Source organism: Solanum pennellii, chromosome 10 (assembly GCF_001406875.1).
Source record: "Solanum pennellii chromosome 10, SPENNV200".
Taxonomy (NCBI): Eukaryota; Viridiplantae; Streptophyta; class Magnoliopsida; order Solanales; family Solanaceae; genus Solanum; species Solanum pennellii.
Genome location: NC_028646.1, coordinates 49,457,045 through 49,480,282, shown reverse-complemented (window position 1 = coordinate 49,480,282; position 23,238 = coordinate 49,457,045). Strand labels below are relative to the sequence as shown.

General features: G+C 36.5%; 1 pseudogene; it reads left to right on the top strand.

The window, feature by feature from the left end:
- Window positions 1-3,184: 3,184 nt before the first annotated feature.
- Window positions 3,185-21,396, top strand: LOC114074334 (annotated as a pseudogene).
- The last annotated feature ends 1,842 nt before the right edge of the window (window positions 21,397-23,238 follow it).

The window sequence follows — 23,238 nt, the reverse complement described above, 5'->3', positions numbered from 1 at the left end:
ATATATATATATATATATATATATATATATATATATATATGGCTACTATTCATATTTATCTTTTTAAATTTTTTTTTTCGACATACTCTTATTTAAAAATTAAAAAAAATACTCTTATGGCACCGTACCATTGACTATTTAATTTAATAATAAACAACTGAAATCACATTTTACATTAATGAAAAAGAGAAGAATGAAAAAATTAAAAATGCTGATTAATTTTAGAATATGGAGGGATGGAAATTGAAAAAGGCAATTATCAATTGTAATAATTTCATCAAACGTTTCTCACAATTCATACCAACAAATAAATACGAAAAAAAGAGATTTTAGAAAAGAAAAAAACTGGATTGTAGCTCATATCTATAAATTACCATATATTTTTCATTACTTATTATTTTATGTTATTTCAATATTTCAAAGTAAAATTAATTAAATTAATAATAAAAGTTGTCCAACAGGAAAAAAAAATTGACATTTAGGTTATTGAAAGAACTATAGAAAGTTTCTTTTTTTGTTAAATTATGATTTCTTTCTAAAAAATTGGTATAATATTAATTATCAATCTTACATTTTCTTTTTTCTTTTCTTGTTTATTTGATTGTTTTCTTCATTTTAATTCTTTTTATTGCAATAAAAAAAGATAATGAAAAGGTCTAAAGAAAAATGAATATTCACATTTGTGTGATTTGTTAACAAGTAGTCACAATTTACCATATGAAGACTGTATTTTAACTATTTTATAATTAATCCTCAATTTTAAGAAATAGCAGTAACGTATGTGGGAGTCCGGAGCCAAAGGGTGAAAAATGTTAACAAAAATTTCAAAACGATATATGAAATTTTTTAAAAAAACAAAACGGAAAAATCGCTTACGAAGTAGCGATTTTGCCCGCATAGCAGCGATTTGTGCTTTTTTAAAAAAAAATTCAACAAATTGCTTCCAAGGATCAACTTTATTAATAAATCGCTGCAAAGGCAGCGATTTTACGTTAATTTTTTAAAAATTCTTTTAAATTTTTAAAGTAAATCGTTGTCAAGGTAGTGATTTACGAATTTTATTTTATTTTTATGTATATCGCTGCCTGTACAACGATTTACGATATTTTTTTAATAAATTACAAGTCTTAATTATATTTTATCCTTTTATGGGCCCACATATGCTTATCGTTAGCTATGATAACGAAGTTAGTAATGAATAATTGTTAAGCATGTTGGGCTACTTTTATGTCTTTCTCAGTTTGCTAATCCTATAGATAACTATCCAATTCCTCCACTTTCTTTATCCCACTAAGCCTTTCTTATCAACTTTTATATTTTTACAAGTACAAAAGCATAAATAAAAATGATCAAGTTGAGATGCAAAAAGTTCTTCAGCCGTAAATCGCTGCACTGATAGCGATTTACTTAAAAATTTAAAATAAAAATTAAAAAATTTGTAAATCACTGCACAGGCAGCAATTTACTTTAAAAAAAAAAATCAGTAAATCATTGTACTAGCAGCGATTTACTTAAAAATTTAAAAAATAATTCGTCAATCGCTGCCTTGGTAGCGATTTACTTAAAAAATTAAAAATAATTAACGTGCCTCTTCAGCGATTTATTAAAAAAACAATTTAAAAAATTGATTTACAAATTTTTAACGTGAACGGCAAATCGCTTACAAAGGCAGCGATTTGTTGTAAAAGTTTTCTTAAAAAAAACAAATTGTACAAATCGTTGCTATAACAGTGATTTTGCTTAACTCCGCCGGATCAAATCGCTACTTTGTAAACTATTTGGCCGTCTTGGTTTAAAAAAAATTTATGTACCATTTTGAAATTTTTATTAATGTTTTTCACCCTTTAGGTTATGGACTCACGTATTTGGTATTACTTCTAATCTAATAAATTAATCTATTACCTTTTAACATTACACATTAATGAAATAGCACATCCTTTTATATTCCATTTTGATGGAAAATAAAAGAATGCTTACATGCTCCTTTACATTCACCATTTTCTTTGATTTAAATATTAAAATATAATGAATTTGCATTATGTTCGAGTACGGTCATGGCTCATTACAAGATAAACGTAGATGAGTTGAACATGAATTTTATTTGTTTGAGTTTAGATAGTTAGAGGTTGGACATGAGTAAAGATTGGATGATGAATTATATTTCCTCTATCCCTATTTAGTTGTCCACTTTACAAGTGACACACATATTAAGGCACCAATGATTATAATTAGGTTAGTTACAATTTTACCTTTTAACTTAAAAGATTATGCAACTCCCTAAGTTTAATAAATGTATTTTCTGGTTTCAAAAAAGTATATTTACAACTTAATAGTACTATAAATTTTCTAGAATTAAATAAGGGCATATTAGGAAAAATATTGTTGTCATTTCTTGATTTTTTAAAATGGACAAGTAAATAGGGACAGATATAAAAGGAAATATGTACAAGTAAATAGGGACAGAAGGAGTATATTTTTTAAAATGAGTAATTTCATTTGATTTACGGTTTTCGATCAAATTGAAGAGTACATATCGCAAGTTTATAGATAATGGTCAATATGAATGACTGGATAATATACTTGAAGGTAAAACCAACGATTAAACAAAATTGAGCGATTTTTTTTCCTTTCTCCCTACAATAAAATTAAGAAATAATGATAAAATCAAACAATATGATATAATTGAGATATAACTAATCGGAAAGAAAAATAATTCTAACACACATATTTTAATACTCGCACGAAGCACGGCTGTGTTCCCTATTATAGTATATAACCAAAAGAATATAAGTAACTTCATTAATTTATTAAAATTTATATTTAAGGTTCTTAGAAAATATTATTGAAACAGGGTTTAACCAAAGGGTGAGATGATCGATCAATTTGTTGATGGAGTAAACAGACAAGGTGGGTCCATTATTTAGCCCTTTCCACAATACTTTATTTCTGAAAAAGAAAAAATTTGGATTAAACGGACTAGGTGAGTCAACTAATTAGCATGAGAGAAGGAGAGGAAATAAAGTGTACTTGTTTCTTCCTCGAAAATAAGGATATAGAAAATATAACGACTTTTTAGTCACTTGAAAATATAAAACATTACCTTATTATTTTGACTAGTGTAGCAACATTTGCCTAACTATTGTTGTTTTTGCATCTTTATTTTTCTTTGTTTTGACAAATCCCCTTTTTCACTTCACTCTCCTTCCATTTTGATAGCTTCAATCCCAATCATGAGAATATCACATATGAAGCAGATGCTTATTCAAAAAACAGTGTAATTCAGCTCACTGAAAATGATTCAGAGTTAAGCATAGGCCGAGCTACATACTCTAAAACACTCTATCTTTGGGACAAGGCCTCTGGAAATGTCACAGATTTCTCAACGCATTTCTCCTTTAGAATCAATTCTCAGGGCAGAAAATTATATGCTGATGGTCTAACCTTTTTCCTCTCCCCTACAAGTTCAGTAATTCCTGATAAACACTCTTTTGCAGGAGAGGGACTTGGCCTTGCAAGTGTTGATCAACAATATTCATCGAAAAATCACCATTTTGTTGTTGTCGAATTTGACATCTTTTGGAACTCTTATGATCCACGGGGTGATCATGTGGGTATCGATATCAACTCCATGCAATCTGTTGCTAATGTGACCTTTTTTAGTGGCACTCTCGATGGTACGAGAACTGATGCGTGGATTACTTATAATTCAATCTAGAAAAATCTTAGTGTTGTTTACTGGTTTCCAACCACAAGGGAATATCATAGTCACTATCCTGCAGAACCTGTCTTACAATCTTTATCTGAAGGCATATTTGCCAGAGTGGGTCACTTTTGGCTTCTCAGGTGCAACAGGAACCTTCTCTGCAATACATACCATATATTCTTGGAATTTTACTTCTTCTTTAAACTATAATGACAACATAACTGATTTAGATATACCCCTACCAAGCCCTTTGCCAAAGTATACTTGAAGCAAAATTAAGTCAAGACTAGTGATTGGATTGTTTTCTGTTGGTTGTCTTTCAATAGCAGTATATGTTTTCATATTGTTTGCATTTTGTAGAAAGAGAAAGGCCAGCGAAGGTGAAGAGGATGATATTATTGATGGTTCCATGAACAATAAATTTGAAAGAAGTTCTTGCTAAAATTGTATAACATCAGCCTTGGTTTTTAATTTGACCCAGTCTGTGCTACAACTATTTTTTAGCTTTAAGTTGTTAGGTTGCTATTTCATGAGTACCTGATAGTTTTCTTATTTATGTGTTGCAGAGAGTTTATGTAAGTATTTATAAGACCATTAACCGATGTAATAAAATATATCTATCATTTTCTCTGCACACTACTTATCTGACTCTTTCGCTACAATACTTTGTATTGAACTTATTATTTTGTCAGCTCTTCATTTGGTATCAGCGAGAGATTGTTCTGTGAAAATCACTTACTATAGTTTTTCTTTCTATTGAGATTTGTGATGTCGATGATATGATGGACGTACAGGCTTTCGGCGGAATGAAAAATCTTAACAACAGCAACTATAGTACATGATCAACTTGTATATTTCTTATATGCAAGGGCAAGAATAATTGTGGGAGGTTGTCAATGGCAGTGAGGTGACACAACTATAAGTAGAAGATGAAAACACCATGTTGTGGAAGTGGAAGATAAAAGCAGGAAAGCAAAGACTGAAGAGGATGTGCTTGAGCATATATAAGATACAACTACCCCAAAGCAGGCTTGAGATACATTCACCAAGTTATTTTAATAGAAAAAATGACACGAGCCTCCAACTCTTATAGAGTGAATTACTTTTCATAGCACAACAGAACATGACAATTGCACAATACTTTCATAAGGTAAAGATGTTATGTAGAGATATTTGAAGTTACATCCACAAGCTCCAATTGGAGAGACAAGGATGAAGCGAATATAGAGGCTTCATTGCTTCTATACAAGGATGGAAAATTCAACCTTCACTTGTAGAATTGAAGAATATTATAGTTGGACAGGAATCTTTGGCCAAGCAAATGGGAGAAGATTCACTAATGATGAAGCTTCACTCTATGTCAATAAAGGAAGCTGAAATTTCAAGCAGCATGGTCCAGTGGATCTAAGAAGAACGATGATGAGATGGAAGGTTGCCAAGGTAAAGAGAGCACTCGTGGAAGGGGTGTTTTGAAGAATCATATGATGAAAGGTTGCAGGTCAAGGGAAAAAATTATGGACATGTAATGCTGCCATTTCCAAGGTTGAAAAGGAATGGGATGTTGAAGCTTTCTTCACTATCAAAGACGAGGATCTAGCCTTCACAACTTTAATATCCAATCAAATTGACTTGTTTATTGTATTGTTGGTTCCGGATGCTCAAATCACATTGTTAACCTCTTATAATAAAATATTTCAATAATGACAAGTGCATACACTAACCAGTCACTTGATGCAGGAAAGGAACGAGATATAAACAAAGAACCTATTCCCGAAATGATGGAGTTCAGTATATTGCAGAAATCAAGACTAACTACGGGTAAAATCCAGCTAAGAAGGGAAGCAAAAATTTGTCACATCAAATATTGTTACTTGCAAATAATCAGAGAGGGACACAAAAGGATGAGAATCCTAAAAATTAACCGAGAAGGACAATAAGCTTAAGTCAAGGGACAAATTACAGAAGCAAACACGTCCAGCATTCTAGGATCGTCTTTNAATGATGAAGCTTCACTCTATGTCAATAAAGGAAGCTGAAATTTCAAGCAGCATGGTCCAGTGGATCTAAGAAGAACGATGATGAGATGGAAGGTTGCCAAGGTAAAGAGAGCACTCGTGGAAGGGGTGTTTTGAAGAATCATATGATGAAAGGTTGCAGGTCAAGGGAAAAAATTATGGACATGTAATGCTGCCATTTCCAAGGTTGAAAAGGAATGGGATGTTGAAGCTTTCTTCACTATCAAAGACGAGGATCTAGCCTTCACAACTTTAATATCCAATCAAATTGACTTGTTTATTGTATTGTTGGTTCCGGATGCTCAAATCACATTGTTAACCTCTTATAATAAAATATTTCAATAATGACAAGTGCATACACTAACCAGTCACTTGATGCAGGAAAGGAACGAGATATAAACAAAGAACCTATTCCCGAAATGATGGAGTTCAGTATATTGCAGAAATCAAGACTAACTACGGGTAAAATCCAGCTAAGAAGGGAAGCAAAAATTTGTCACATCAAATATTGTTACTTGCAAATAATCAGAGAGGGACACAAAAGGATGAGAATCCTAAAAATTAACCGAGAAGGACAATAAGCTTAAGTCAAGGGACAAATTACAGAAGCAAACACGTCCAGCATTCTAGGATCGTCTTTAGGAGAAATCAAATCAAGAAAAAGAAGATCAGCCAAGCAAGGAAAGAATTGACTTGTCTTGCACATATCTAATAGGAGGAAATAAAGTATATTCGTTGTTTCCTCGAAAATAAGAATATAGAAAATAGAAGGACCTTTTTTCTGCTTGAAAATATAAAAAACATTACTGCATTATTTTTACTACTGTAGCAACATACATTTGTTTATGTATGGCAGTTTTTACATCTTTATCATACTTTGTTTTGATAATCCCCTTTGTCACTTCACCCTCCTTCAATTTTGATAATTTTAATCCCAATAATCAGAACATAACATATGAAGCAGATGCTTATTCAGAAAACGGTGTAATTAAACTCACCAAAAATGGTGTAAACCTCAGCATAGGTCGTGCTACATATTCTAGAACACTCAATCTTTATGACAACACCTCTGAAAATGTCACAGATTTCTCAATGCATTTCTCCTTTGGAATCAATTCACAGGGAAGAAATAACTATGTTGATGGTCTTACCTTTTCCCTCGCCCCTGAAGATTCAGTAATTCCTGGTAAACTCTATGCCGCAGTAGAGGGACTTGGCCTTGCAAGTTCTAATCAACAATGTTCATGGAGAAATCACCATTTTGTTGTTGTTGAGTTTTATATCTATACCAACTATTATGATCCACGGGGTGATCATGTAGGTATCAATGTCAACTCCATGCAATCCTAAGCTACTGTGAACTGGTTTAGTAGCATTCCCAATGATACATAAACTAATGCCTCGATTACATATAATTCAATCGGAAAAAATCTTAGTGTTGTCTTCACTGATTTTCAAAAACAAGGGAATACTACAATCACCGTCCTGCAAAACCTATCTTACAATATTCATCTGAGGGAATATTTGCCAGAATGGGTTGCTTTTGTCTTCTCAGGTGCAACAGGAAACTTCACTCCAATACATACAATATATTGTTGGAATTTTAATTCTTCTTTCAAATATAATGACAACATAAAACATCCAGATGTACCCCTACCAAGACCTGTGCCAGAGGATACTTCAAGCAAAAATAAGTCAAGATTAGTTATTAGAATGATTTATATTGGTTGTGTTTCGATAGCTGTATCTGTTTTTATATTATTTGCATTTTGGAGAAAGAGGAAGGTAAGAGAAGATGAATATATTATTGATGGTTCCATGACTAATGAATTTTAAAGAAGCACATGACCAAAAAATTCTTCTACCGTGAATTCGTTTGATGTACATATAACTTTTCGCGGGAAGAGATGCTTAGCCAATTTTGTTGGGGCTTCTAGGGAGGAGTTGCGGATGCAAACCACGGACACCAGCACAGACCGTGGGTCACTTACGGTCCTTGGGTGGTGACCGTGAGTCGCACCTGCAACATCTCAAAATCTGCACTGAGGTATGTTTTTGGATACAGGATGTTACATTAGTAGAGGACAAGTTTCAAGTAGCAATCTCTATACCCCATACCTACATGTTGCATGGGATGATTGTCTTTGATAGACATTATCTAGTGGATCCACAATAGCTAGAAGTTCATGGTTTTACCTTTGAAAGTAGGACACCTCTTTTCCGTGTGGGATAGACACTAAAAGTAGGACACCTCTTTTCAGTGTGGGATAGACACTGATTTTATGTTAATAGCTCACATGGTCTGACATTTCAGTTAAAAGTAAATCTCCCACAATAATGAACTAAGGATACTTCTTTAAGTGTCTTATGAATGTTTAAATATGTTAGTTGCAATGGCCGTGTTTACCTTATGATTTATGTTTTCTCACTCTTTTAATTCATGTTTTACTGTGGTCATTACATTTCATTAAAATGTTCGTTTTTAGCATGCTTTCAAATGTTTTATGCATGTATTTCATACTTATAGCAGATTTGTACTAAAGCATACTCTTTCTCACATTTATGATCCAAATGTAGGGTCTGATGATCTGGGTTCACACTCCCACGACAAGGGATCCGTATTAGAGATTTGAAGATTGGTGAGTCCTCATGTTCCGAGGACCAAACTTTCATTCATTTTGTCTATACTATTCATCTTTGGACTTGATGTATGGGCTGTTGGGAAAAAATACTACAATATTGATATTAGATTGGAGTTATAAATTAATAAATAACTTATCACAAACACTATGTCATGGCAAGACACTTCCTTGAAAGCGATTTCGGCCCGACTCCGGTGCAAATCATAGTAGCTGGTTGCTCCCAAAGGTCCGCAGTTACTCTCAAACACGTGCCCTCGTGGCTGAATGTTTAGAGATTTCCCAAAACCAATTGCCCAACAATATTCTAAGAATAAGCTTAAGAAAAGAAAGGAGGAACAACTTTTTCTCTTCTTTTTCTTTTTTGGTTTTTGTTGTTTTTTTTCTTATGCTCACAAAATGGCATGCTTATATAGATATTTCAAGAGGAGGAGTTTCAAATAGAAGAGTTATTCTTTTTAGTTGGAAAAACGATTTGTCAAGATTAATGGTATTAAAGGTCATTACTTCACTGATACAGAAACCTCTTGTTTGTCTTTTGGAACGGATATGTTTTCTCTTTTGAAACGTATTGTTGCTATATCGTTGCATTAGACTTAATGAACATAGATAGGATTAACTCAACTATAGTATTAACTCAACAATCCTACACCAATGCAAAGATAAAGAGTAACAGTTGACTTTTAGACAAAAGGAAGGAACGTGTACTAAAGTGTCAATTTCTTTAAATTTGAATTGACACGTAACGATATGAGGCAACAACTTAGTATACACAAAGTGAAGTACTCTTGAACTGAGTATATATAAATTGATACCCCATATTACATACTATGTCCTTAAATCCTAAGCAACCTCCGCGATAAGAACAAAGTGCTTTTATGGTCATGCATACACACCTTGAGTCTTATGAGTGCTCTAGAAAGACGACCCAAGTTTTTCATAAAAGGTGACAACACCTTTACACTCAGGTAGGTTATTCCATCAAGTCTATATCAAATAGACCACCTTATGTCTATAGAATCATCAAGAGCAAGATAATCTCAACCTTATAAAACATTATCTCACGCTATATGGATAGAAAATGTGGTGTATATTGAGGCCTAACAGGTCCACCACATTACCTCAATCAATGGTATTTAGCCCCATCCCCCTCGAAGTTTCAAGGATTATTTTCCTTGTCAAGCACTTGGTTATAGGATCCACTAAATTTCTTTTGGACCTTACATATTATAAGGAAATAACACACAACTTCAACAATTGTTTAACTACCCCATGTCTTATACGAATATTTCTATTTTTTTCATTGTACACACTATTTTTGGCAATTACAATTGCTCCTTGTGAGTCACAGTGAAGAGAGCCTTGTGATGCTTGTCTTCCCTACAATAGCATATCCGCCAAAAGATTTCTCAGCTACTCAGCTTCTCTCCCTGCCAACTCGAGAGCAATGAATTCAGCTTCCATGGTAGAATGTTCTATACAAGTCTGTTTGGAAAACTTCCACGAAATGGAACCTTGAGGCGCCTATGTCTAGCACCCAGTAAGTTTTATTTGCCACCAGATTTGCCTCAACGACTATAGAAGAAATCACTTCATTACCCTCAGCAAGATTGGCTTGGACATCACTTTGACCTTCCTACTTTGAGTCCTTAACTTTTCTTTTGGCAGCCATGTGATCAACTTTTCCACTAACAAAACAAGGGCCCTTAATTTTTGAATTTATCTCTCCGACTTGTTGAATTGATTTTCTTTCATCATATGATCTTTTTTCGAGACTTTCTTCTGTTTGCCTTTGAACATGTCTTTCACAAAAGTGGCAGAAGATTCAACAAGATTTGCTTTAGAAGAATTAAGAGAAAGTTCTTCCATCTTATCTTTGAGACGGTTCACGTCTTCAGTCCTCATGTGACTAATAAGTTCTTGGAGAATTAAATTCTTTTTCTTAGATTTCAATTGATTTGTATTATCATTCCAAGCTGGTGGGAATTTTTCCAAAAGAATATTAACCTGAAATGTCTCACACATCTTCATGTCCTCATTGAGAACATCAGCAGTCAAGTTCCTATAATCATGAACTTGTTCCATTATTGGCTTATTATCAACCATTTGGAATTTAGTCCATTGTCCGACGATATATTTTTTCTTTCCTGCATCATCAACACCATATTTCTTTTCTAAACTATCCCATATTTCTTTAGCAAATTTATAGGTAACAAATAAATCAAATAAAGAATTTAGTCATGTGATTTAGCAAATGCCTCTCACAGTTCTATTATCCTTTTCAAACTTCTTATTAACAACATCATCAAAAATAATAACATTACTAGAATAAGTAGTGGTGTTAGAACCATTCATATAATGTTCTTTAAATAAAATATAATCAACTTCTAATTGTTCAAAGAAAATTAAAATTATTGACCATCGTTTAAAATTATTTTTATCCAAAGGCTCAAATTTTGACAAATAAGAAAAAGTTTTGTCCAATGAAATAGTCATTTATCAATTTTGTATGTTAGTAAAATCTCTTTCAAATTTTTGGAATACTACAATGTTGATATCAGATTGGAATCATAAAGTAATAAATAACTTATCACAAACATTATGTCATGGCAAGCNAAGGCCACTGCCTTTAAAGCGATTTCCGCCCGACTCCGGTTCAAATTGTAGTACCCTAAGGTTCAACAGTTACTCTCAAACACGTGCGCTCGCGGCTTAAAGTTTGGAGACTTCCCAAGCCAATTGCCCAAAAATATTCTAATAATAAGCTTAAGACTAGGAAGGAGGAACACCTTTTTCTCTAAATTTTGTTTTTTGGTTTTTGTTGATTTTTTCTTATGCTCATTAAATGTAATGCTTATATAGATATTTCAAGAGGAGGAGTTTCAAATAGATAATTTATTTATTTTTTCATTTAGAGAAAGTAACATCAAGGGTCATTACTTCACTTTTACAGAAACCCCATGTTTGTCTTTTGGAACGGATATGTTTTCTCTTTGAAACATATTATTGTTATATCTTTGCATTAGACTTAATTAAAATAGTTAGGATTAATTCAACTATAGTATTAACTCAGCACTGGCTAGGTCCCAAGAAATTCTTATTTACTAGATGGCTTTGTGACTTTGTTAATTTTCCATTTCGTTTTATGAAACTCTGTGATTTGATTTAATCTTTTAAATTTCTTAAAATTTTTATTTTCGTGTATGAATAATGTTCAATGGATTGTATGGGGCCTTTCTGAGTCTTATACGACGTGTTACGCCTAGGTTCTACCTTGGGTCATGACAAAATAGGACCCTCAAGTCACGGATTGTGAACTAGTGGAAATTGATGAACAATATATCACTCGGATGTGAGAATCAAATCTCTGAATTTCATGTTTTTGTTTTATGTAATATATGGTTTGCATAACATTGAGGATAGAAGGAGACTATTGAGAAGATGAGAATTATTGATCTAGGACATCATGGGTATGGTTGTCTATGAGAGATTATAAGGTTTTCCATAAAGTTGAGGATAAAATGGTTTGTTCTATTACCTATGAAGCTAAGACTAAGGACATCAAATCTTTTTTGATAGATACAGGCATTACAATTCTAAGGGTAAATGGTAGGGATTTTACCAAATATAGTAGGTTTGGTTGCGCACTAGTGAATATTAGATGGCTTCTATTTATGCAACCATTGGAAGTACAGGTAATGAACCCAGAATGCTCAGATCACTCACATCTGTGTGTTACTTTGAAAATGGATGAAGATATAAGACATAAGCCTTTAATGTTTTTAAATCATATAGTGAAGCATGAAAAATTCCAGAGGATAGTACAAAGAATTTGGCAACAAAGGCATAGCACTTGTACAATGTATGAGGTGTGGTAGAAACTAAAGAGTGTGAAACAAGCTCTGAAAGAATTGAATACCTTTGAATATCATGAAGTGGGAAAGTGTAAGAATGTACAAACAATATTTACATGACTTGCAAATTATTATGAGGAAGAATAGATTATCATTAAGGAATTGAAAAAAGGTTAAAGATAATTTAGAAAAATGGCTAAATATTGAAGAAAGTATAGTAAAACAAAAGTCAAAACTACAATGACTACATGCTTGTTTGTAGAGTGGAATAGCCTAGAATAAGATCACAATCTTAACTACTTCTACTGAGAGGATTGAAAACAATAACACTTATATTGTGGAAGAGATAATATTGTCAAGGACTTGGAGTATTTGCTACAGTTTCGTGCAGCCCTCGACAACTTACTCACTAATCTTTCAAGGTCTTGTAAGCTCAAGGAAAACTATAAGACTTGGAACACTAAGAGAATGCTTGAAAAGGACTTAGAGAGAACAAAAGAGAGCTTTTGAAGAAGGCTTTGTAATATGTTTGGAGAATGCGTTACAACTTTCTTGGTGCCTTTGCAAATGAGGGGCACTTCTATTCATACTACTTCCTAAGGAATAAAATTCAATTAATATCAACTTAACAAGTTCCTAGGATATTTCAACTTTGGTCCCCTTTCTATGAATTCTACAATGCTTTGGGACCTCCCCTAGCCTTCTTGAGACTTCCAAAAGGTTCTAGAGTCTTCCACACAACTCTAGAATGTTGTTCCCCTATTTGGACACGGAAGCAGGATGGAATTGTGGAGGGACGTCACATTCTCCCCTACCTAATGATGCGACGACCGCGACACATTGTTGCGAAAAATCCTGGACTTTTTCCTTCAATTGCCACAACTTCATATTTCTCCCATGTGGCCTCCTCTGGAGTTTGTCCCTTCCAATGCACCAGGAACATGGCGCAATCTTGTTGAGCTTGCTTCTTTTTGTCTTGATAATCTATGATAGCCTTAATCTCCCGGTCATACAAGGCGGTGACTGTAATGGGTTCTCATTATGATCGGTTCCGGCTAGAATCCTCCTTGTCCTCATGGTACGGCTTGAGGATGCTTGCATGAAACACCGGATGGATCTTAAAGTATGGAGGTAACTCCTACTTCTACGAGATCTTTCCCACCTTGGAAACGATCTTGAAAGGACCCTCTTGTTTGCGCACTAAGTTTTGATGGACGCCTATTAGTGCCTTGGATTGTATTGGGTTGAATTTCACCAAGACCATGTCGCTTTATTTATTGTCCGTGGGATGATGCTTGCGGTCGGCGAACTTCTTCATCCTTTTGGTTGCCTTGTAGGAATTGGAAGTGTCAAGCTGCTCCCCCCATCCCTTGGCAAGATGGTAGGTAACGAAACTCTTACCCTCAAATATAGCCAAAAAACGAATGCAGAGTTTGGGGTTATTGGCCTGTCGCCAACTCAAATGTGCGTCCGGTGGACTTACTCCTCTGGAGATTATAGGAAAATTGCGCCATGTATAGGAGTATGGCCCAATACTTCTGATGCTCACTAACATAATGCCTTAGATATCACTCCAATAGGGCATCGACGTATTCCGTCTGGCCGTCGATCTGCGGGTGGAAACTTGTGGAGAAGTGAAGCTCCATGCCAAGTATCTCAAACAACTCTCTCCAAAAGTTCCCGATAAAGCGAGGGTCTCGATCGCTAATGATATGTCTCAGTAGCCCACAATATTTCACCACGTTCTTGAAGAATAATCGAGCAGCCTTTTTTGCGATGCAACCAGCTGTGACGAGCATGAAGGTAGCATACTTTGAAAACCTATCCACCACGACCATGATCGTACCAAACAAGTCAGACTTCGGCAAGGAAGTGATGAAGCCCATAGTCACACTCTCCCATGGGCACTCTGCTACGGGTAATGGCTCTTGTAACCCTCTCGGTTGCCTTTGTTCAAATTTGTCTTGTTGGCACACAAGAAAAGGTTGCACATAGCACTCGATGTTGTCCCACATGTGTGGCCAGAAGTAAATAGCCTCAATTAACGCCCTCGTATGTTGCTGCTCCAGATGCCCAGCCCACGGTGTATCTTGGCTTTCCTTAATGATGTGCCGCCTGATAGACCCAAAATTAGGGATATAGACCCTTCGACCAATAGTGAGCAAAAGACCATATTTTACTAAAAAAACGTCTGGTTTTGCCTTGGGCAGCCAATTCCATTAGCTTCTTGGCCTCTGGATCGTGTTGCATGCCATCCTTGATTGCATCTTGAATGTCACAGTGACATGTAGTTATGGCAGCATGCTCGGCCTTCCAACTTAGTGTGTCGGCCACGACGTTGCCTCTTCCTTGCTTGTAATCCAAGACGTAGTCAAATTCGGCTAGAAAGTATTTCCATCTAGCTTCTTCGATTGATCTTATTTTTTGATTAGAAGTAGCTAGTGGCCACGTTATCGGTCTTAACCACGAACTTGGAGCCCAGTAAGTAGTGTCTCCATGTGCGTAGGTAATGTACAATGACCGTCATGTCTTTCTCCTGCACCGTGTAACGCTGTTCGGTCTCGTTTAGATTGCGACTTTCGAATGCTATTGGGTGTCTATATTTCATTAAGACTCCCCCGATGGTAAAGTCTATTGCATCTGTATGTACTTCGAAGATCTTGGAATGTGGGGAAGCGTCAAGACCGATTCTTTCGTCAGTGCAGTCTTAAGACCTTCGAAGGTTCATTGGCAATCCTCGCTCCAAACCCATGACTTATTATTCTTTAACACCTCAGTCAGTGGAACGGCTTTAGCGGAGTAGCCACTGATTAACTTATGATAGTAGTTCTAAACTCCAAGGATGTATCATAGCTCGGTCACCTTCGTGGGCGCCTCCCACTCCTGGATCGCCCGAATATTTTCTTCGTCCACCCGTAGTTTACCCTGGATGATAACATAGACTAATAAGTGTACCTCATGGTGGGCGAACTCGACCCTCTCTTACTTGACATAGAGTTGTTTCTCTCGTATGACTTAGAAGACTTTCCTCAAGTTCTTCACGTGCTCCTCCAATGTTCTGCTATAGATGACTATGTCATCCAAGTACACAACAATGAACTAGTCCAAGTATGGATTAAATATGTTGTTCATCAGCGTGCAAAAGGTGGCAGGTGCGTTGGTTAAGCCGAATGGCATAACAAACCACTCATATGCTCCATATCTTTTCACGTACGCTGTCTTTGGCTCATCCCCCTCCGCGATGCCCACTTGGTAGTAGCCTTTCCGGAGATCTATCTTGGTGAAGTATTTGGCCTGGACAAATCTATCAAACAAGTCTGTAATTAGTGGAATATGATATATTTTCTCTATTGTTACCTTATTGAGCGCCCGATAGTCGATGCATAAGCGCAACAACCCTTCTTTCTTCTTCTGAAACAGCACTTCCGTGCCATAAGGTGCCTTGGATGGACGGGTGACTGGCCTCGAGGAGCTCCTTTAACTGCTTCCTTATATCCTCTTACTCGAGTGGATCCATACGGTAAGGTTCATGTGTGTGTGGATTGGCTCCGACCTCCAACTTTATTCTATGATCTACCTCGCGCCTCGGAGGTAGAGTCTGTGGCAGGTCGTCCGGCATCACGTCCTTTTTTCTTCAAGTACATTCTCTATGATCGCTGGCAAGGACTCCATAGTACCATTGTCTTCTGAACTTGCAATGGAAGCTAGAAACGTAGGTTCTCCTTTCTTTAGGCCCTTCACAATCTGCATGGCCGATAAGTAGGCATGTCCTTCTTTTTTCGGCACCTTGACTAGAGGTACCATGCATGACCCTTCCCGCTCCATGACCATGAACATTGGAGGTAGGGGTCGATCATTATGTGGCAACGCTTGAAGAACTCTTGCTGGAGAATGATATCAAACATATCTAGAGGAGTGATGGTAAAGTTAGTCGTTCCTTACAACTTTCTCAACATGATGCTTACTCCTTGGCGGACCCCACACACGGGAGTCAGTGGGGCGTTAACAGTCTTGACGCAGGTGTTGCTTGGCACATAGTTCAGCCTTAACCTCTCTGTGGCCGTCTTGTTCATGATGTTTTCTTCGGCCCCAGAGTCTACCATGGCACGAGCTAGTCGTCCATTTATGGAGATGTCTACATACTGCGTGCTGAAGTCTCCCGGCTTCGTCGTCTGCTAGGCTATCGCGCTGAATAGTCTCACCATGCCTTATTGTGTCGTGCTCGTGTCCTGCCCTTGCTCTTGTGTATCCTTCTCCTTCCTTTCTCATAGGATGGCACCATGGTTCTTCATCTCGGGGCACCTGGCATAGTCGTGTGGTCACCCGCATATGTAGCAGCCATCTCCTTTGTTGGTCTGCGCCCGCTTCTCTGTGTAATTCTAGAGCATGAACCGCTTGCTATCCATCTTGTAGGGGTCATGCTACTTGGGGTGTGCCTGGTTCTCCTTCCCTTGTCCACGATCTCCCCCACCTTTGGCATGACTACTTCTTGCAACCCTGCCCTTCGCCTTGTCATGCCGTTCATACTTGAAGTCCGTCAAGGACTCGACTTGTGTGATGGCTTAATCTATGGTCTTGACCTGTCGCCTCTCAAACTCTGTCTTGAACGAATTCTGCAGTCTGTCCATGAAGTGGAACAACATGTCCTCGTCTATGTGGTTGGGAATTTGAAGCGTTAGAGTTGTGAACTCTTTCACGTATGCCCGAATGATTCCCGATTGCTTTGATTCTCGGAACTTGCACTTAACCTTAAACATGACGTTGTTAGGGAAGAAGACTTTCTTGAATTATTCGTGGAATTCCTCCCACGGGTTGATGGTGCACGTCCCCTTTCATGTCTCAGTCTCTTTGTGCCTCCACCATAGCATAGCCATCTGGGACAGTTACCACGCGACAGTGTTAATCTTATTCTCGTCGGTTTTCACCCGACTACACTTGCAGTAATTCTCCAAGTGCCATAGAAATTTTTCCATCTCTTGAGCTTCAGGGACGCCCTTGAATAAGGGTGTCTTGGGAGCCTCGACCCTGGCCTCCCTATCACGGTCGGGTAATGTAGATCCTCCAACCTCCATGCCTTCCTTGAGTGTTTTCACTTCGGCCATCAACATATCGATCATGCTAAACGCGTCCATAATTCGACACTCCAAGGAAGTGATGGCCTCCTTCATCTCGAACTCAGCCAGCTGGCGACCCTCCAACTCCTTATGGATGTTCTCGGTCTCCTCAAGGATGAAGTCCTCAAGGTTCTTGAACTTGTCCCCGGCCATATTCATGCGCCAATAAAATATCTCCATAGCCTGCCTTGCCACTTCAACCCTTACGACCCATTCTTCTCCAGCTGTGACGTTTATGGTTTCTTCGCCCAATTAATCGTCACTTGATTCGGTAGTCAAGGGCGGATAAGATGTTCGCGCATCGCTAAGTGTGGGATCATGCATCACCTCCTCATTACCGTTTTGATGTGTCTTCCCCTTTTGGTACTTCTTTTCACCATCCATATGGACACTAGTGGTGCTAGCGCCGTTTACGTCTCCTTTGGTAGCCATTCCCTTAGTATCAAACCTGGCTCTAATACCACGTTGTCACGGAGTTAGAGTATATGCTAATGTTTCGTGCAGCCCTCGACAACTCACTCACTAATCTTTCAAGTTCTTGTAAGCTCAAGAAGCCCTTTAAGACATCGAAGCTAAGAGAATGATTGAAAAGGACATAGAGAGAACAAAAGAGAGATTTTGAAGAAGGCTTTGTATTATAATTGGAGAATGTTTTACAACTTGCTTGGTGCCTTTGCAAATGAGAAGCACTTATATTTATACTACTTCCAAGCACTAAAGTGCAATTAATATTTACTTGACAAGTCCCTAAGATATTTACACTTTGGTCCCCTTTCTAGAGAATTCTACAATACTTTGGGACCTTCCCTAGCCTTCTTGAGACTTCCAAAGGTCCTAGACTCCTCCGCACAACTCTAGAACGTTTTGCCCCTATCCGGACGCGGAATCAGGCTGGAATTGTGGCAGGACGTCACAATAATAAACAACTTCTTCTGGGACTTGTGCTACCTAACTACCTGCTCTAAGTATAATAATAATGAGAAATGGACATGTCATGAATACAAGTCAGCAATCTCAATTGATTGAGCTTGTGACCAAGAAAGAATTCTAGCTAATAGAATGCATTGTGTAATGGATGTCTTGGTGGATAATAATAACCAGCCTTTCTACCAGATATATTTTACTGGATTTTTAATCTTTCTTATTTGGCGTGAATAAAATATCTCATGAAAACTTCAAAGGGATATATATATAATTGTTAGTGGAGGCATACATTCTATCATCTATAGTTATCCATGTGGCTCTTGACACATCTATTATAGCATAGCAAAAGGGACAAGGGACAAGGGACAAGGGACAAGTATACTATGACCAAAATTTCTAAGACACATTTTAACTAAACTAAGGACTCGAACTCATTTTTGTTGTATTTTTGTAAACCTTGTGGTGGCACACTGCATGACTCCACATAGTTGAGACATGTGGAAGATGTTTGGGTACCACGTCAGCCAAAAAGTATACACAATAATTTAAAAAATGGATCGAGATGGTAATAAGACCTTATTAATTAATGTGTCTCTGAAATTTTGTCATAATCTAGGGGATAGTTGTATCATATCCCTAAAAAAAACAAATTCTACATCCTCTAATAGCAACTAACAACATTCTTACTCAAAATTAGATTCTTGTGCCAATAGGGAGTACCAAAGCATCTGCAGTCCTTGAAGGCAGTTTTAAAAATAATAATCTTGAAGAATGAAGAGTTTGAGTTTTTCGATCACATGTTTTCTCAATGTATTTTAAAATGACTTTCTATATAATTTTTCATCAATGACAAAATAACTAAGTATCTCAATTTCAAGATTGTAGGTTTACCCACTTAATGCAATAAATATAGATATATTAGCCACTTGAAAATATAAAACATTACTTTATTATTTTGACTAGTGTAGCAACATACATTTGCCTAACTATGGCTATTTTTGCATCTTTATCATACTTTGATTCGATAATCCCCTTTGTCTCTTAACTCTCCTTCAATTTTGATAGTTTCAATCCCAATGATGAGAATATAACATATGAAGCAGATGCTTATTCAGAAAATAGTGTAACTCAGCTCACCAAAAATAGTTCAGAGTTCATCAAAGGCCGAGCTACATATTCTAAAACAATCTATCTTTGGGACAAGGGCTCTGCGAATATCAAAGATTTCTCAACGCATTTCTACTTCAGAACCGATTCTCAGGGTAGAAACCAATATGTTGATGGTCTTACCTTTTTGCTCACCCCTGCAGGTTCAGTAATTCACGATAAACACTTTGTTGTAGGAGAGGAACTTGGCCTTGCATGTGTTGATCAACAATATTTATCAAAAAATCACCATTTTGTTGCTGTCGAATTTTACATCTTTACCAACTATTATGATCCACATAGTGATCATGTGGGTATCAATATCAACTCCATGCAATCTGTTGCTAATGTGACATGGTTTAGTGGCTCTCCCAATTGTACGAGAATTGATGCCTCGATTACTTATAATTGAATCTCAAAAAATCTTAGTGTTATCCTTACTGGTTTCCAACCACAAGGGAATATCATATTCACCATCATGCAAAACCTATCTCACAATCTTGATCTGAAGGCATATTTGCCAGAGTGGGTCACTTTTGGATTCTCAGGTGCAACAGGAACCTTCTCTGCAGTACATACCATATATTCTTAGAATTTTACTTCTTCTTTAAACTATAATGGAACCATAACTAATCCAGATACACCGCTACCAAGCGCTATGCTAAATCTAGATGTACCCCTACCAAGCCCTGTGGTAAATCCAGATGTACCCCTAAGCCATGTGCTAAATCCATATGTACCCCTACCAAGCCATGTGCCTGAGGATACTTCAAGAAAAAATGAGTCAAGACTAGTTGTTGGATTGATTTCTGGTTGTTGTGTTTCAATAGCACTATCAATTTTTATATTGTTGTCATTTTCTGAGAAAGAGGAAGGTGAGAGAAGATGAAGATGATTTATGATATTATTGATGGTTCCATGACTAATGAATTTGAAAGAAGCATAGGACCAAAGATGTTTTTGTATAGTGAGTTGGTTAGATTAACAAATAACTTTTTGCGGGAGGAGATTCTTGACCAGGGTGGGTTTGGATATGTTTATAAAGGATATTTAAAGGGATCCAACTTCTATATTGATGTTAAGAGGATTTAAAGAGAGTCAAAGCAAGAAATAAAAGAGTATGAATCAGAAGTTAGGATTATCAGTCGGTTAAGATATAAACATTTGGTGCAACTCATTGGTTGGTGCCATAAAAAAAGAGAACTGCTACTTCTCTATGAGCTTATGCCTAATGGAGTCTTATATTACCATCTTTTCAAGGGATAAAGACATTCGACATGGCCAATAAGATTCAAGATTGCTCAAGGCTTGGCCTCAACATTGTTTTATCTACATGAAGAATGGGAACAACTCCTATACTATGTTGGATTCCAATTTCAATGCCAAACATGGGGATTTTTTGTTTAGCTAAGCTAGTTGATCATGATAAGGGATCTCAAACAACAGTTTTGGCAGGCACGATTGGTTACATGGATCCTCATGTGTCACCACTGGCAAAGCTAGCAAGGAAATAAACATCTATAGTTTTTGTGTTGTCGCGTTAGAAATAGCTTATGGAAGGAAGCCTATTGAACCTACAGTTGAGAAGCATCAAGTAAATATTGTTGATTGGGTTTGGAGACTATACGTGATGGGAAATCTTAGTGAAGCAGTTTATCTTAGACTCTCATAAGAGTTCAATGAGGAGGTGGAGCACTTACTAATTATTGGTTTATCATGTGCTCATCCAGATAACAATTGAAGGCCTTCTATAAGGCAAGCAATTCAGGTGCTTATTTTGAAGCTCCATTGCCCACACTCCCTCTATCCATGCCTGTACCGACATATTGCAGTACGTCAAAATATGGACCAACTACTTCATTTGCATTCCCATACCACTCCAATGGTCCTCGGATTTCTGAAGTACACTCTTCAGGGAGTAGTGACCATACTGGTTCTTCAAATAACACAGAAGCTTCAGCAGCATCTTCGCCTACTGCAACGCTTCTGTACACGTGTTGATATTGTTTTATAAATAAATTGTTTTGCATTCAATCTTTCAATTGCAATGTCCAGCTTTTGGTCTTTGTGTTATTTATTAATTCCATTGTTAAGAAGATTGTTGAATGTGTTGAGTCCACCCATAAATTTTTGGTCAACTTTTGCTATTCAATTGCTACAAGTTTTTGTTAAAAAGGATAGTAATTAGAGTTGAAAATAAATGATTCGTGGTTGGAAAATTGGTAAGATTTGCAACCATTTTGACTTTCCTATATTTACTTATGTCAATAGTTACATAGGCATGATTTTCTCCTTCTCTAAATAGAGCATTCTTGCTCATTTGTAGAACACACAAAGTTAGATAGAAAAACCATTTTGAGAGCAAAGTGAGTATTCCATAGACTATAAGAAAAACAGTCTGTGAGGAAAAATAGAGTGTGAGCGATATTTTAGTAATGGAAACCAAATGAGTGTTGTTCCTTTTGAGTATATAGTAGTCATTTTGAGTATTATATTCGTGACTACACTATATAAAATTTCTTACTATAGTGATACCAGTTGCTCCTCTTGGCCCGTGATTTTTCCCTTATTTAGAAGGGTTTGCACGTAAAATTCTTCGTATCATGATTTTCCCATTTATTTCCATTATTTTTACCATATATATTTTTGTTTCTGTCCGTGTTTTCCCAACAAATTGGTAACAGATCCAAGATTATATCTGAGTATGCTCTATGGTTGCAGCAGAGTATGAACTTCCACATCAGAAAAGATTTACTTTAATTTGTGATAACTATATTTTTTGGAAAAAAATGATGGAACCCAGCATAAGTAGAATGGTTACTTTGAATGGTGTTAATTATGCCATTTGAAAGGGGAAAATGTAAGATCTGCTTTATCTCAAGAACTTTTACAAAGCAGTTTTTATCAATGTAAAGCTGATAATAAAACAGATGAAGAGTGGAATCTGTTGCACAAATGGGTTTGTGGATTCATTAGGTAATGGGTTGACGATAATGTGTTGAACCATATTTTTGGGGAGACACATGCTTGCATCTTATGGGAGCATCGTGAATGTTTGTATGCTCGGAAGACTGGCAACACCAAAATGTTCTTAATAAAACATATGTTGAGTTTAAAGTATCATGATGGTTCTGGATGACAGGTCATATTAATAATTTTCAGGGGATCATGATCCAATTATAAGCTATGGGCATCAAATTTGATGAAGAGATTCAAAGCATGCTTCTACTTGATTTCCTACCAGATTCTTGGGAAACATTTAGAACTTCATTGTCTAATTCTTCTCTAGATGGTGTGATTTCTATGGAATCATCCAAGAGTAGTATCTTGAACGAAGAGATGAGAAGAAAAACTCAAGGTTCTTCTTTCTCGGATGTCCTGATAACTGTCCCCTAGGGAAGAAACAAAACTCGTGGTTCTAAGTATAGAGAACAAAATAGGAGCAAATCCATAGGGAGACTTAAGGTTATTGAGTGCTATCATTGTGGCATGAAAGGTCACATAAAGAAGAAGTTGAAGAGAGAAAAAAAACAAAGAGGAAACTAAAGAAGATTGCAATGAAAATTGCCTAGCCACCATTACCACCGAAGATCTAGTTACTGACCTTGATGCGGATATGATAAATATTTCTTGTGATGATTCAGGGTGAGTTGTAGACACTAGTGTCGCATCTTCGGTGACATCAAGGAAGGATATTTTTTCTCTTCCTGTACTCCTGGTGATTTTTGAACCTTGATTATGGGTAATGAGACTATTTCTAGGGTGATTGGTAGTGGTAAAATTTTTTTGGAAACTAGTGCTGGAACTAAACTAGTTTTGAACAATGTGAAACATGCTCCTGAT